Source organism: Ambystoma mexicanum, chromosome 9, assembly GCF_040938575.1.
Source record: "Ambystoma mexicanum isolate Mex_15411 chromosome 9, UKY_AmexF1_1, whole genome shotgun sequence".
NCBI classification, from domain to species: domain Eukaryota; kingdom Metazoa; phylum Chordata; class Amphibia; order Caudata; family Ambystomatidae; genus Ambystoma; species Ambystoma mexicanum.
In genome coordinates this window covers 611,992,805-612,007,350 of record NC_090931.1, presented here as the reverse complement: position 1 = coordinate 612,007,350, position 14,546 = coordinate 611,992,805, and positions in this window count along the sequence as shown.

The window sequence follows — 14,546 nt, the reverse complement described above, 5'->3', positions numbered from 1 at the left end:
GACGTTGAAACTTTTTTCAGAGGCGCCATAGTTTTTGATGGGGCGCTCAATGTCGAAGCTGAAAATGATGGCACAGCTGGCGTCGATGACTTCAGCACCAAAGGCGACATTGAGGGCTTGGCTGGCGTCAAAGGCACAGCCGGCATCAATGGTGTCAACCCTAGACTTATGCTTTCGGCTCGACAGATCCTCCAGTGACACATCATTGCATCGAGGACTCGACGGCTACCGTTGAGGATCAGGCCTTCGTTCCGGGCTAGAGGGGTCAAGCCCTTTCCTTACAGGCTTCTTTGGAAGGCATGGTAGGAGCTTGGTTTGGGGGTTCTGCTTTTCAAATACTTTTGGCATCTCCACTCCAAAAGCCTCCCATTCGGCTGGAGTGGATTTCTTTGTGGGACAAGATACTCTATTGGAGGAAGTGTCCGACGATCAAGTCAAAGAAGGTGACCTATGGTGCCTCTTGTTGGACTTTTTCCACGATGAGTGGTGGGAGCCACTCCTCGATCTCTTAACTTTCTTCTTCTGAGGAGTGTAGTCTCTTGACTCATCGGTCGATGGATTTTTGTTTGGGCTAGATGATTTAGGGTTTCGACCTACCGCCAATTTACCCTTTTGCTCCTTCAAGGTCTTTCCAGTCATCGACTGACACTTGGAGCAGTCCGAAGTCGTATGGTCCACCCCGAGACACCATAAACATATATGGTGTGGATTGCTCAATGACATTTTCTAACCACAATCTCAACACTTCTTGAACTGTTACGCTCACCTGGTTCCCACAGGGGCGTTGATCGGACCAGGACAGCTGCGGTCTCCACCAACGTGATGCGTAGTGAAGAGATGACAGTCTGGACTGGCCCGCCTAATTTTGTCTGCTGGATTCGTAGAAGTATTCTCCTGCAAGTGGAGAAAGGGATTTAGCCACCCGTGGACTTTAGTGAGTCCTATGGCGCCAGGACTGATTTCTATGATGAGCCTGGCGCCTAAGGCCCCAGGACTGATTTCTATGATGAGCCTGGCACCTAGGGCGCTAGGACTGAATCCAAACAGCCCCCAGCCGGGGCTGTTGGGGTTTTAATGAGTATCTGGATGCCTGCTCCCGGGGTTTATGGACTCGATCCGGATGCCCGGGGGTAGGCATCATGACATGAACCCAGTCTTCGGGGTAGTCGGTTTCGACAAAGAAGACATACTCGACCCGTATGAAGTAATGAAGCGCCCCGTATTTCTCGAAGCGATAGCATTTGCAGAAAAACAGAACTGAAGCCAACAGGTGCTGCACAGGCCATATATGCCTTCAATGACAATCATCCTCAAGACAAAGGCCCTTGAGGGACATCGAGTCAACGCCATCGACACGCAGCACCCTTTGCCGAATGTTATTTTCCAAAGCAGCTGAATATCCAATATCAAAGATGAGGAATACGTGGGCAGACACAATCCATTCAAACCATATAAACCTTTTAGAACTGTTAGCGATGTGCAAAGCACTACCAGCTTTCAAACAACAACTACTGGGGAAAACAGTCCTCATATCGACAAACAGTACCACAGTCATATTGTATATAAACAAGCAGGAAGGGACACTCTCTCCAGGGCTTCTCGAAACTAGCCCAGAACATTTGGTTATGGGATCTGAAACACAGTATTTTTTCTATCACAACATGTTCAGGGGAACACAATTCTCGGGCAGACGTGCAACGCAGAAGCATAGAATTACCATCAGAACACAAGTGGCAATTGCATGCAGACAGCCTACACAGTGTTTTCACAAACGGGTTTTCTGTTAATTAACTTGTAAGAGAAATATGCGTATGCTACTCCCCCCTAAATTCCTCTTAACAGGATAGTCCACAAACTGCACCAGGAACAAGTCAATATGATCCTGACGGCTCTTACATGGGCAAGTCAAACATGGTTTTCACACCTGTTGAAAATGTCTGTCCTCCACCATGCATTTTCAACATGTTGGCACAGAATCAGGAGACGACACCCCATCCATGCCCTCAAACGCTGTACTTGGCAGCCTGGCTCCTGAGGTCATAGAAAACCCCTGGCATATCTCGCAGGCATTTGCCGAGTGATGAGGGTAGAGACAGTAAAGACAGTCCGTATGTCCATCTCCTTTGAATACCTTCTTAAGGCTACATCTGCACCCACGATACATCAGCCTTCTTTGACGAGACCAAGCACAAAAGACTGTCCAGCAAGGAATTCCAGAACCTCAGCAGTGGTCTCTGGAGCAATCTGAGTCAGGGGTAGGAGAGGGTTAGTGAACACACGTGTCTCCCCCCCCCCAACCTATTCTCCTAATGTGCATACAGTTCTGTCCCTAAACTACTCTTTCATTGATCTGTGGAGGCCTGGTCAACGATCCCATCTATAGGCCTACCCTAGTGACTGGGATTGAGTTTGTTTGCTTAACTGAACTTTACTTACCTTTTTGATCATAACCGCTGAGATCACCCAAATCTCTTAATAAACCTACCTGAAAAGTAGAACCAATGACTTAAGGGCACAAGGCTCCAAACCAGCAGATCATTCAATGTCTGTCATTCTTCATAATCTGGTTGGAAAAAGAGGGAGTGTGGTAGCTATTATATATAATAATAAATTATGAAGGAAAAACCATCTATCATTTGTTAACAGAAATGTGGCAGCTCTGCATGTAAAATGCACACTGATCCCACACATTTAATTAGTTCTTGTTTATTGTTCACCAAATGAAGCAGCCCATTTTGTATGTGAATTGGGCAGTGTTTTTGCCCAGCTCTTCCCTTCATGCTCCCATATGATGGTGCTGGGTGATTTTACCTTGTGGTTTGACGGTCAGAGGGCAAAGCATCAACTCCGATTTAGCTCAAGATTTATGTCCCCCACCCATTCAGGGAGATACTTTGGACTCTGACAATTCTAAGCAATTAGAAATATTGAATCATTGTTTCTTCCCTGGACAGGCCATGCAGCAATCCCCTTTAATATCAACATGGCCCAGACTTTAGCCAGTGCTGACGAGAACCAACAGGTTCAGACAAAAAATGCTCTAACCTTACACTCACTAACTTTACCAAGGCTTTCCTGTCACGTATAGAAACTTGGATAGTGGAATCTCAAAGCAGTGACCCTACTGACGCTTAGACTTAACAATATCCTGGCTAGTGTGTTAAACCAGCTGGCCCCCAGCCAAAAAGAAAGTGGTGCAGTCTAATTTGAACAATAGTAAACCATGGTTTAACAGCAACTTGCATTTCTCCAGCATTGGGTCTTGCATGGATTCCAGTCAGGCTGGAAATCCTCTGAAAAGTTTAAGCAGTTTAGCTTTAAGCTAAAAACTGCTGGTCTACTCTATAGCCCATCAGTGTCACTTCTGGGTCATACTGCCCAAGCCAATTAAACCTTTTTTTCGGAAGCTCCACCCTGGTCGTCACCTTCAGATTATTACCAATAGGTTTTACATGTTGTAGTCCTCGTGCTTCACTCCTCGAAATTTGTTAGCTTTTAGGTATTTTTTTGCCTATTTTTGCAAAAATTCTTCATCGTCTACCGTTGTGTTGTGACGTTCGGCAGTGGGGACCAGTTGCCAGAGATGTGATGTTATGTTACTTGGCATTTATTTAGCGCTCTATATATCATTGGCATGACCTCAAAGCGCTGGTAGGTTGAAAGCCCTCAGGAACCGTAGTTCTGGTCAGTAGAGAGATTGTGTTGTAGGGTGCGTGGGTGCACCAGCTATGTGTGCAGCTGATGTAATTGCCGGGTGGTAGCTGCATCCTAGCGTTAGGTGTGGTGCTGGAGATATCAGTTGGATGTGTGCAGAGGTAGGCCTGAAGGACGCATATGTGAGCGACTAGGCCGGAATGTGCTCGGCTAGCTGCGTTTTACTAGGGTGATGAGGTGTTCATGGGGTAGAATTCGTATGTGAACAGCTAGGCCAAATTAATCAGGGGTATAGCTGTGTTCTAGTTGAATGGTGTATAGCGGAGAGTAAGCGTAGTGATATGATGGTTATCTTTAAAGCACCCGAGACCAGGCATGTGAACAGGATGGCAGGGAACAGAAACACACAGACAGGGGGGCCACGCTTAAAGCGACAGGAGAGGCATACGGATATATAGCAACAGCATGGGGAACAGGAAAGCAGGGTACACAGTGACACACGAGTGGGCATGCTAACATTTACATTTCTAACTAGATGCGATTCAGGCTAATAGTCACAATTCCATTCAAGTGTGGGACATGCTAACATTTTCATTTTTATCTAGATGTGGCTCAGGCTAATGTTTGCGACTTCATCCAAGTGCGGCACATGCTTCTTCTACAAGTACATCCAAGAGTGGGACATGATGACACTTGCCTTTCTGTCTAGATGCGACCCAGGTTGTGTTCATGGGTTCATTTAAGTGTGGCACATGCTACTATTAACAATTTCGTCTCGGTGTGGGACATGCTAACAAGCACAATTCTATCAAGATACGACGCAGGCTAATGGTCATGATTCCTATTAGGTGTGGCACATGCTACCATTCACAATTCCTTCTAGATGTGGGACATGCTACTGTTCACAATTCCATCTAGGTGTGGGGCATGTTGGGACATGCTAACATTCAAATTTATATCAAGATGTGACTCGGGCTAATGCTCATGATTCCAACTAAGTGTGGGAATCATCAGTTCAGAGGTAGGATCATGTAGAGTGGCTGGGCTTTCTGAAGTAGAGTAATTGCTCTACTCCCCACCCATGCCACACTTACTTTTTTGGTGGTCATTGCTGGTTGACGGCTGGCTACTGGCTTCCCTGGCGTCTCCTGCGGATACCTGCTGAAACATCTTAGAGCCGCCAATGTAGGAGTCGCCCTTTGTCTCGGGGCCCTTAGTCGAAGGGGCTGCCAGGCAGTGGGCTGCCCAGATCTGGCCCCTGATAAAGGTGTGATTGCCCAATAGGAGCCAGAGGGAGGGCAGAGGAGGCGTGACTAGGGGAAGCAGGAAAGGAGCATTGTGGACCTTGAAGGCCACGTTGGGTGAAACAAAAAAATACACATTGAGCACGCCATGCTGGGCAGGGGTACAAGGGCAAAGGTGCTTACCTGGAGCCAGGATGCGAAATGGCTAGGGAAGCATGTTTGCCGGGGTTAGGCCCTCCAACAAACACGGATGAATTAGCCCAATGGGAGCCGGAGGGAGGGCATGGGGAGGCGGGATTAGGGGAAGCAGGAAAGGAGCGTTGCGGACCTTGCGGGCCGTGTTGGGTGAAACAAAAAAATACACAGTGTGCACGTCATGCTGGACAGTGGTACAAGGGCAAAGGGGATTACCTGGAGCCAGGATGGGAAATGGCTCGGGAAGCACATTTGCCGGGGGTTAGGCCATCTAACAAACAGATGAATTAGCCCAATAGGAGCCGGAGGGAGGGCATGGGGAGGCAGGAAAGGAGCATTGCGGACCTCGCAGGCCGTGTTGGGTGAAACAAAAAATACACCTTGTGCAAGCCATGCTGGGCAGGGGTACAAGGGCAAAGGTGCTTACCTGGAGCCAGGATGGGAAATCTTCAATCCATTGTCGGATTTCCAGCTCATGGCACCACAGGCCCAGGTTTGGGCCTTTACTCCCAACACCATGACGGATGCCACAAAGAAAAGTCTTCTCAGGTCCTGTGAAAACTGCAGCTTGAAGAATATCTCGATTGAGGATCAGAGCCTAAGGTGCATTTACTGTCTCCATCCCGAGCATGATGCAGATGGATGTCCAATTTGTCAATCCTTCTCCTCGAACACGTGGAAGGGCTGCCACTGGAGGTTGGTGGAGTGAGGAAGGGAAGGCCTCATCCAGGGCCAGCATGTCCAGAGAGCGTGCTTCCTCTGGTAAAAAGAGATGGAGGTCCTTTGAGGATGCTTTCTTGGCAAAGAGCCAAAAGAAGGTAAAATCACAGGCTCCATCGCCTTCCTCATCAATGGCCACCATGGATGCGGGATCCAGTTCAGAGAGAGGCTGGCCGCCATCACTGGCTCAGTTGATGGTTTGCCTACCTATCAGCAGGCGTGCTGCCTCAGTACGAGCGAAAATCGCCAGCGTAAGCAGCCAAATGCAGGTCTTCAAAGAGCAAGTCGTCAAAGGACCAGTCACCGGCTCCGTTGTCAACCCCGTTGTTGACACAAGCCTCGTCAATGACTTCATCCACCAAGACAGACGACCCCCGTCTACAAAGCCTCCTCTTCCTTGGACGGCTACAACACCAAAGGGCTCATCCACAACCGTCACCTTTACCACTGCGATGATCATCATGCCCAGGGTTTCCCTTGCTGCCTAGCCCTCCGCCAGCAGCTTCGACAGCGGTTCCGTTTGCAACAGCACCTTTTCCTGCCCCGCAGGCTCCAGTTGCCTCTTTCCCTAAGGGCTTTGGTTTGGGGAGGGAAATGCCTCTAGCTCAGGAATCTCTGCCTAGGCCCACCAAGGCTGTACCACTCTGGCACCTTTAGGATCCCCAGGAGGTCTCCAACAATATACACCAGTTCTGAAAACCTGGCAGAGGATTTTTACTCGGATCATCAAGGGGGCTAAAGGGAACCTGACCCCATTCTGCCTATGCCCCCATCAGGGGGTCACCGGCCCTCCGGCCTTCCTAGCCGTTTAGTCCTCACAAGGTTCATGCCCACCTGCTACTGCCCCGAGGGACCTGCCTTGGACATCTTGACCACCTTACGCACACTGGTGGCTGAAATCCAGCAGCGACTGCCTACAGCTCCCATCTCTGTTCCAGCAAGTAGCCCTCTGAGGCCTTCTCGGGCTGGGTCGGCGCTACCTTCTAAGGCTGTAGAGGAGGTCCCAAATAAAACCTGCACTCCAGTCGCCCATTTTGGAGTACCAGGAACGTTCACACCAAAGTATGTGATGTATGATGAGCAAATAAACCAGCAGAGAGCCGCAGTGGGGCTCTGCCCAGTGCCTATCAGAAGAGCAACGCCTATTGAAGTACCAATACTCAGAAAACCATGGACAGTAAGGTATCCATTAAGAAAACCCTACCAGCAAATGAAACAAAATGAAGATTGCCCAAGTACTGTCCCGGAAGAAACCAAAAAGGTCTTGATGGAACACGAATGGTGACGTCACGAGGACCCGGACAGACTTACAGATAGAAGAAACGACCCGAGAATGACACAAAGAGACGAAATGCCATGAATAAGGATATTGTGAACTTAAAACAAAAGAATGATGTCCAAATGTAAGAGAATTAAGATGTAAGCAATGCGAAAAAGTCGACCAGTTTACACCTGTAAATATGCTTGGAACCGCAAGAAAGCTAAGGAAACAGTGCAGCTTGCTATGCTTAGTAGAAGAGTAGTGTGGCAAGCGCCATTATACATAAATCTACCTCAAACGAAGTACCTTTTTATAAGTATATTTCCACTTTGCAAACGAAACAGAATCAACTCAGGTTACTAAAGGCCAAACGAGCAGAGATTCATATTTAGCAAAATGAGAAGAGATGGCTGAATCGAAACACAGCAGAAGCAACTCGTGCCAGGAGAGCTAAGGTCATACCAATAGATGAGGTGAACAGTAGCTACATTTAATTGAAACTAAGAACAGAATATCCTGCCTCTGAAAGGCAGAGATAAGAAGACGTAGGCAGGTGGCAGGCTAAATAAGAATCAAATACACAAATTGAGAGAAACGAGACAAATTCACAGTGTGGGAAGCACATGACCAGCCGAGCAAGAAGAAGCGGGGGTTCACACCTACACTTGGCACCGGACCAAGCAGAGATATCAGAACCCTTTCTAGACAGAAGATGCACTTTTCAAGGCCAACCGACACATGGCTACTAAAGTGATGATTGATTGTAACCATAATCCGAGGAAGGCCGGGTAAGTAAGGGGCACCTGGCCGGCCATTCTGCGTGCTAAGTGAAGTGGAAAGGTATGCATGGGGTTGGTGCCAACCCAATCAAAATGGACCAAATAATCTAGGGTCCTATAGTTAGGAGAACCAATGGGACATCATACTTTTAGTGACGTCTACAGTAGTCATTTTTGAAGAAAGGGCTTAGACACCCACCGGACAGTGTTTACCCAATCCCCTCACTACGTTACAATATACAGATATAGTACCTATAGTAAAGTTACCTTTTCCTAACAAATAGAATTGCATGTTAACTTTTGAGTGTTACACGTTAATTACGTTCATTCGAGTTTGAAGCGAGAAGGACGATCGCATCACTGCTGATATCCATGACTCCCCGTTTTTTGTACTGGTCATTAAACAGACTCCCTTTGCCAAACCATCGAGTTGTCCTTATTGATTGGTGTTGGAGTAATAAATCTGCACCCCCATCCATCTCAAGGGTGCAGCTATCTCGTCTTAAAGTACTTCTGAGCAAACCTCAGCTCTATGGGCCAGCCGGGGGTCTCGGAGTACAAGGCCCCGGTTACCCCTCGGCCAGTGACTGTGAAACTGCCCCCTGTGGCGGAGGAAACTGTTCAGACTGGCACAACAGATACACACACGGATGAGTTTGACAAATACATTCCTGTGGATGGTGAACCTCCGACTGTCCCCCGGAGAAGATTGGTTAATTCCTCTCGATATCCAAGGCTGCCAAACTATTCATCTTGGTACCAGAGGAAAAGAAAAAGGAAGTTTTCCTTTTTGAACAACGGGAGTCCTCCAAGAAGACTGTAGTCTCAGTTCCCCTGTTGGATGACATTTGGGACGATGGCTTGGCGGTCATGAAGGCTCCAAATACCACTGTAGGAGAAGTAGTATCGGGTTTCAGACTTGGCCCCTAGGTGCCCCGGGTCTAAGCCCTCGCCGGACTCTGTGGTCTCGGCCACCACTAGGAAGAGGTCTTCCAATCCCTCCTCTTCGTCCATGGTTCTTCCAAACTAAGAGGCTTTAAGACTGAACGTATCAGGATACATCACCACAACAGCAGCTTCAACAATCAAGGCTGCCATCGCCATCCTGTCAAGGTATGACAGGGAGTTGTGGTACAAGTTGGGGCCCATCCTTGACTTACTCCCTGATAACAAAGATGAAGCTCTAGCCCTGTTCCAGGAAGGGGAAGTGGCTTCTGACCACACGATCATGGTCGCCCTTAACATCGCTGTCATGATGCCTACTCCCGGGAAGCCAGTTCAGGCCTAGCGTCTCCAAAAGCAGAAATCATGTCCCCAGGGAGGGACCCAGCAACCCCTTATAGGGGCTCTTTGGACATTGTCCTGGCGCCTTTGGCGCCAGGCTCATAGAAGGCATCAGTCCTGGCACCATAGGCACCAGGCTCATTATGGGAGTGCTTGGATGGACTTACCTGATGCAGACCATGCTGCCGGATCCAGACCTCCTTGAGGTCTGAAAGGGACTATTTTACCACTTGGGCGTAGCTGAGGAAGAATACTTACCTGGAACTACTTTGGGGGCTATTTAAACCACGCCCAGACAGCAGCTCACGCTTCGCGTTGTTCTGCATCTAGCAGCTGGACGCTCACCGTGTCTGCTCCTGCATCCTGGCTCCAGCCACGCCCGCCTGCAACCTGGAACACCTGAAAAGGAAGGAAAGGAGAGAAAGGTGAATAATTGAACTTTACCTACCTCCATCCGGAGTCCGGAACCATCACTCCGACGATCCTGAGAAAAGACATTATTTTTAGAAGCGCATCGCATCGCTCGCTGCAGCGCCGTGTTCCACTCACCTTCACGAGGCGCCCTCAGGCTCTTCAGCGACCATTGGCACCATCCGCCGCCTTTCAGCGCCTAAGGAGAAAGAGAGACAAAACAAAGTTGAGCGAAGGAACAGATTGAGGAAGGCCTGATTCTTCCACCTTAAGACTTACCTGATTATTGTTGGGACAATCTTTCCTCACCTCGGGTCGGCGCCGCTTCTTTGGCACTTACGTACCCCGGCCCCTAAGGGGAAAAAGACACACGCATTAGTGGGTGAAAGCAAGATCACTAAGGGAACCATCCATCAAAAAGTCTCACCAGAGTTTACCTTCGGCGAATCCATTCCTCTACGCGGATTCTTCATCCTGCATCTGAAATAGAGAAAAGGACAACGGACAATTAAGGCTTGAACTTTTGCAACTGAATACTTACGGCCTCATATCGGAAAAGTCAAGCGGAGTTGAATACTCACCAAACCCGAGATCCAGTGAAGTAACTGGAAATCAACGCGCCCCTGCATCGGAAGCAGGATGGAGAGCTCGTCCTTTCAGACTCTAAGGTGGGAATTGCGGAGGGGGTTCGAGGAGTGTGAGTGGGGGCAGGAGGGGGAATCCGACACATTATCCAGCAGTTAATCCCCTTTTCCATCTATTGAAGGATTCTTCTATGGGCCAGACAGGCGAGGTTTGGGGGTCCAGTCCAGTCTGTCTTCCGAGTCCTGCGCATCACCTTAGAAGAGGTCATAGCAGTCCAGAACAGGTCGGCGCCTCCGTGGGAATCAGGTGAGCGTTACAGAACGCGAAGCCTACCTACAATTTCCCACCCGGGCGCTATGGAGACTTCCGAGACAGACCAGCTGGCCCAGCTATTGGGGGAATTACGGGCTGAAGTTCATTCCGCTCGCCAGGAGACGAATGCCCTCAGAGACGAATGCCCTCAGGAGAGAGTTAATTGTATCTAAAGAACGAACTGATGATCTAGCCAGACAGCTATTACAAGGTCAGGCTGGTCAAACTCCTTTACCAGGTTCTGGGGGTAATTCCGCCCCAGTGGTTTCAAATAACCCTGTGCAAATTAATCTATCTGGAAATACGCCACTGGCCCCACCGGAACGTTTTGCTGGGGACCCCAAAAGGTTCGCCGTATTCATGAATCAATGCCGATTGCACTTCCTCTGCAGACATGGGGCCTTCCCTAACGACCAAACCAAGGTCGCTTTTGTACTATCATATCTCAGCTGGAGTGCTGCGGATTGGTCAGTTCCACTGGTTACTCAAGATGACCCAATTCTTCGGAACTTTCAAGCCTTCCAGACAAGCATGGAAAGACTTTTTGCGCAGCATTCTCAGGGACAGGCCCTGGACAACGAGCTTCTACCCCTACGACAGAGTAACCTGGACCTCTTAGCCTATATCGCGACCTTCAATAGGTTAATTGTGGAGACCGGATGGCCGGAGGATAAAAGAATCACGTTATTCCATCGAGGTCTACGTGGAGAACTTAAGGATGTCCTGGCCCAGGTCGTAAATCCACCCCAAGACTGCTCTGAATATATAGACTTGGTGGTCCAATTAGATCACAGACTTCAAAACAGAAAGGCAGATTGGTCCAAGTTTGAGACCCGGGTTTTGGTCAAAACCCATGTTAAAGGATAGTTCTGGGATTTTTTTTTTATTGTCCCTACGGTTCGGCCATGTGTTTTTAAGCATAACTCGGTAGATCGTAGAAAACTTTCCTATGGACCTTACCTGACTTTTCGTCCATTAACGCACTCGAAATCAGCCGCCATTTTCTGGTAATCCTATCATTTCCCCCCATCGCCCTGGCTCACCTGCTTTTGTGGCACTAAATCAAATCCCCCGCCCCTGAGCCTGACATCAGCAGACGCGTACCGCCCATTTCCCAACGCCAAAGCACGTTTCGTGTCAACAATCGCTGGGCCTCAGCTAATGAAGTGTCGCCATGGAAATGGCAGGACGCCTCTTTCCTCAATAAGTATAAACAGACCGTTTCACAACACACAGCAGCAGATTTTCGATTCCATTCCTCTGTCTGTGTTACTTTGAGTATTCTGTGACTCGTTTCTGTGCTCTTGTCAGCTACCTTCGCCGCTTCTAGGCCTTGTGAACACCTGTACCATCTCTGTAAATTATTTTACTTTCTTTACCACACAATGGCTACAATAATGCCGTATATGTACGAGCCCGAGTACACCGAGGAGGAACTACTGGAAAGGCAAGCACGCGAAAACGATGGGGATTCGGACGGCAGTTGGGAGGACCAGTCAACGGATGAAGAGCCTGGACCATGTCGCATGGACGGCGTCTCCACCTGGTGCACGTGCAATCGGTGCGAGCTAATGCCAACTGAGGAGGAGAACTGCTGCTGCCGTGAAAATTCCGGGTGCTTGGCCTACATTTCGGAAGGCGAGCCAAGTCCGCAATGCATCACCGAGCTGCCAGAGTTCAGGGAAGCCTGCCTCTCACGGACCGTATTGAGGATGATGATGGTGCTTATGCACGAACTTCGCGGCACTGTTCGTCCGTGTAATCCGAGTAACGAGTAAGAATACTCTGGTTGTGATGTCAGTGATGCCACTACTATTTCATGGTCGTCTCCCACATATAAAATTACATCTACATATCATTCGAACGCATGTAAATTGGTTCCATATTGTGCATTTTCTAGATAGAATTTTTTTCAAAGCAGAATGACATTTTTTACCTGAATCGACAGTGATAAGAAAGTTTTGTCATTTTAATACAGTTTGCATCTTTCGTTTTCACAGGTGGTACAGGCTGGTGGCCTATCGTTGCTTCACTTGGTGGCTTCACGGGAGGCTCGGACACCGCGTTCGGAGAGTAATACCTGCCTGTGCGGTACTTGCCATTAGACAACATTTCCCCAGCGACAGTGGACAATACCGCGGATTTTCCCTGGATGTGCTGCAACCGGAACTTTACAATGTGTAATGTTTATTATTTATGTTCAATTGAAATTAAGATCTAAAATAAAACCCAACATATATTTTAACAATGGTTGTTTTGATTTTTTAAATGAATCTAGTGTGTCTCCACTTTGTTCAAGCGTTGGCAATAAAAGGAAGGCCGTTGGATTTTATTGATACAAAACATGGTTATAGGTAAATAAACAATATGGTTGATCATAATAAATCATCCTTTTGGGCACCGGGTACAGAGATGACCCCCTCTGGCCCGTGCCGCCTTGCCACCACAGGCCAGCCTGCTGCTGACTAACTGCCTAGGCATCCAGGGTCTCCAGGGTGAACTGCATCCATATATTCTCCTGGGAGGGTGAGGTATTTATAAACTCACCCCCCTGCCTTCCATGTACTAGATCCTGCAGCCTGCCTCTTACATGCAGTTAGATGGCCTCTCCTTGGTGAGGCCCTGCGGCAAACGAGTCTTGTCTGCACGACCACCGCCCCAATCCACCCCCCCCACCCTATCAAAGGCAGTTTGCACCGGGGTACTTGTGCTGGCAAGTGGAGCTGTCAGGGAGCGATAAAGGCCAAGAGGTGCCAAATAGCATGTACACTTCAAAGTGGTCTATAGAGCATGGGTTGTTGTTCCCATGTCTACCTCCAGACCCCGTGTCTCCTGCCAAGCATCCCCCCTCACGCTGGGCGGCCCCCTGCAAACCGCATAATGCCACGACATATACACGTCATTCATTCACAAACACACCCGTTTCGAATTCTTTATAACCCACTTCATATTTCTAATGAGCACTTCTTTGCGCTTTGCTAGTCAACCCGTGAAGGTGCTGGTTATCTGCTCTTCGTCTCTGTGAACTTCCGTGACCACTTCGAGGAAACTCGTCAGTTTGCAACCTGTGAACTGCTCCCTGTTCTACGACAAGAAACTACTCTGATCCCTGCATCTAACTGTTTGTTCGTCAAGGTAAGGCCATGTACCATAATCATTTTGCGTCCAATTTCTTTTCGTTCAAGACAGTACATGCAAGGAACTAGTCACATGTTCTGAGTTTACATTGGTATTCATAGAGAATTGTTGATCTTTACTTTTCAGAACTTTCCACAATGCCTGCCTGTTCCATTGGCGGTTGCCCTTCGAAGACCCATAATAAATCTGAAGGTACTATAATGCATGTTTTCCCTAAGACAATAGATCAGATAAGAGAATGGGTCCGATATTGCGGATATCCACCGTCTGAGCTTGAAAGTAGAGTCCTAGAAGTCTTTGCGGACAAGAGGGGTGATCGATACCGCATCTGCAGCAGGCACTTTACCTCCGACATGTACTCCACATCATTGCTAATAAAGAAGAACACACCGCGAGCGAGGCGAAAATTGCTCTCAACCGCTATTCCCACTCTATTCGTCCACATCCCTCCACTGGTGAGTCAAGTTTACGTATTTATCTCTCGGCCTTGCGGTAGTGTGTAGCATTAGCTAACAATAATTTCCCCATTTATGTATCCACTCAATATGAAGGCGGAAGATTCTCCATCCGTGTCGTTATTGCAGTCATCAGCCACTTCAAGCGCCTATCGGGTAATCTTACTTGGCTATTCTGCCACTGACTTGTTTTAGGCATGTAAATCAATAGTTTTAATTTATCGTGTAATTATTTTACCTAATGGTACACCCTTGTACTCGTCCTCTAGTCTTTGTTTTCAGTTATAATTATTGTTATCCAAAATAATGCAAGTACTGTCTTTCAGGGAGATGCTGAGGAGTCCAACGTATTGACGACTACCGTTGATGTCACTCAGATGCTCGAGGTACGTTTCCGGACAGTTCCATCGATGGAGATTATCAGATCTTGCATTCTTGTAGCGTGATTGTTACACACAATGTTTCTTTCGTTTTTAGCCATTGATATGTCCTTCTGTCGTCGCCCTCC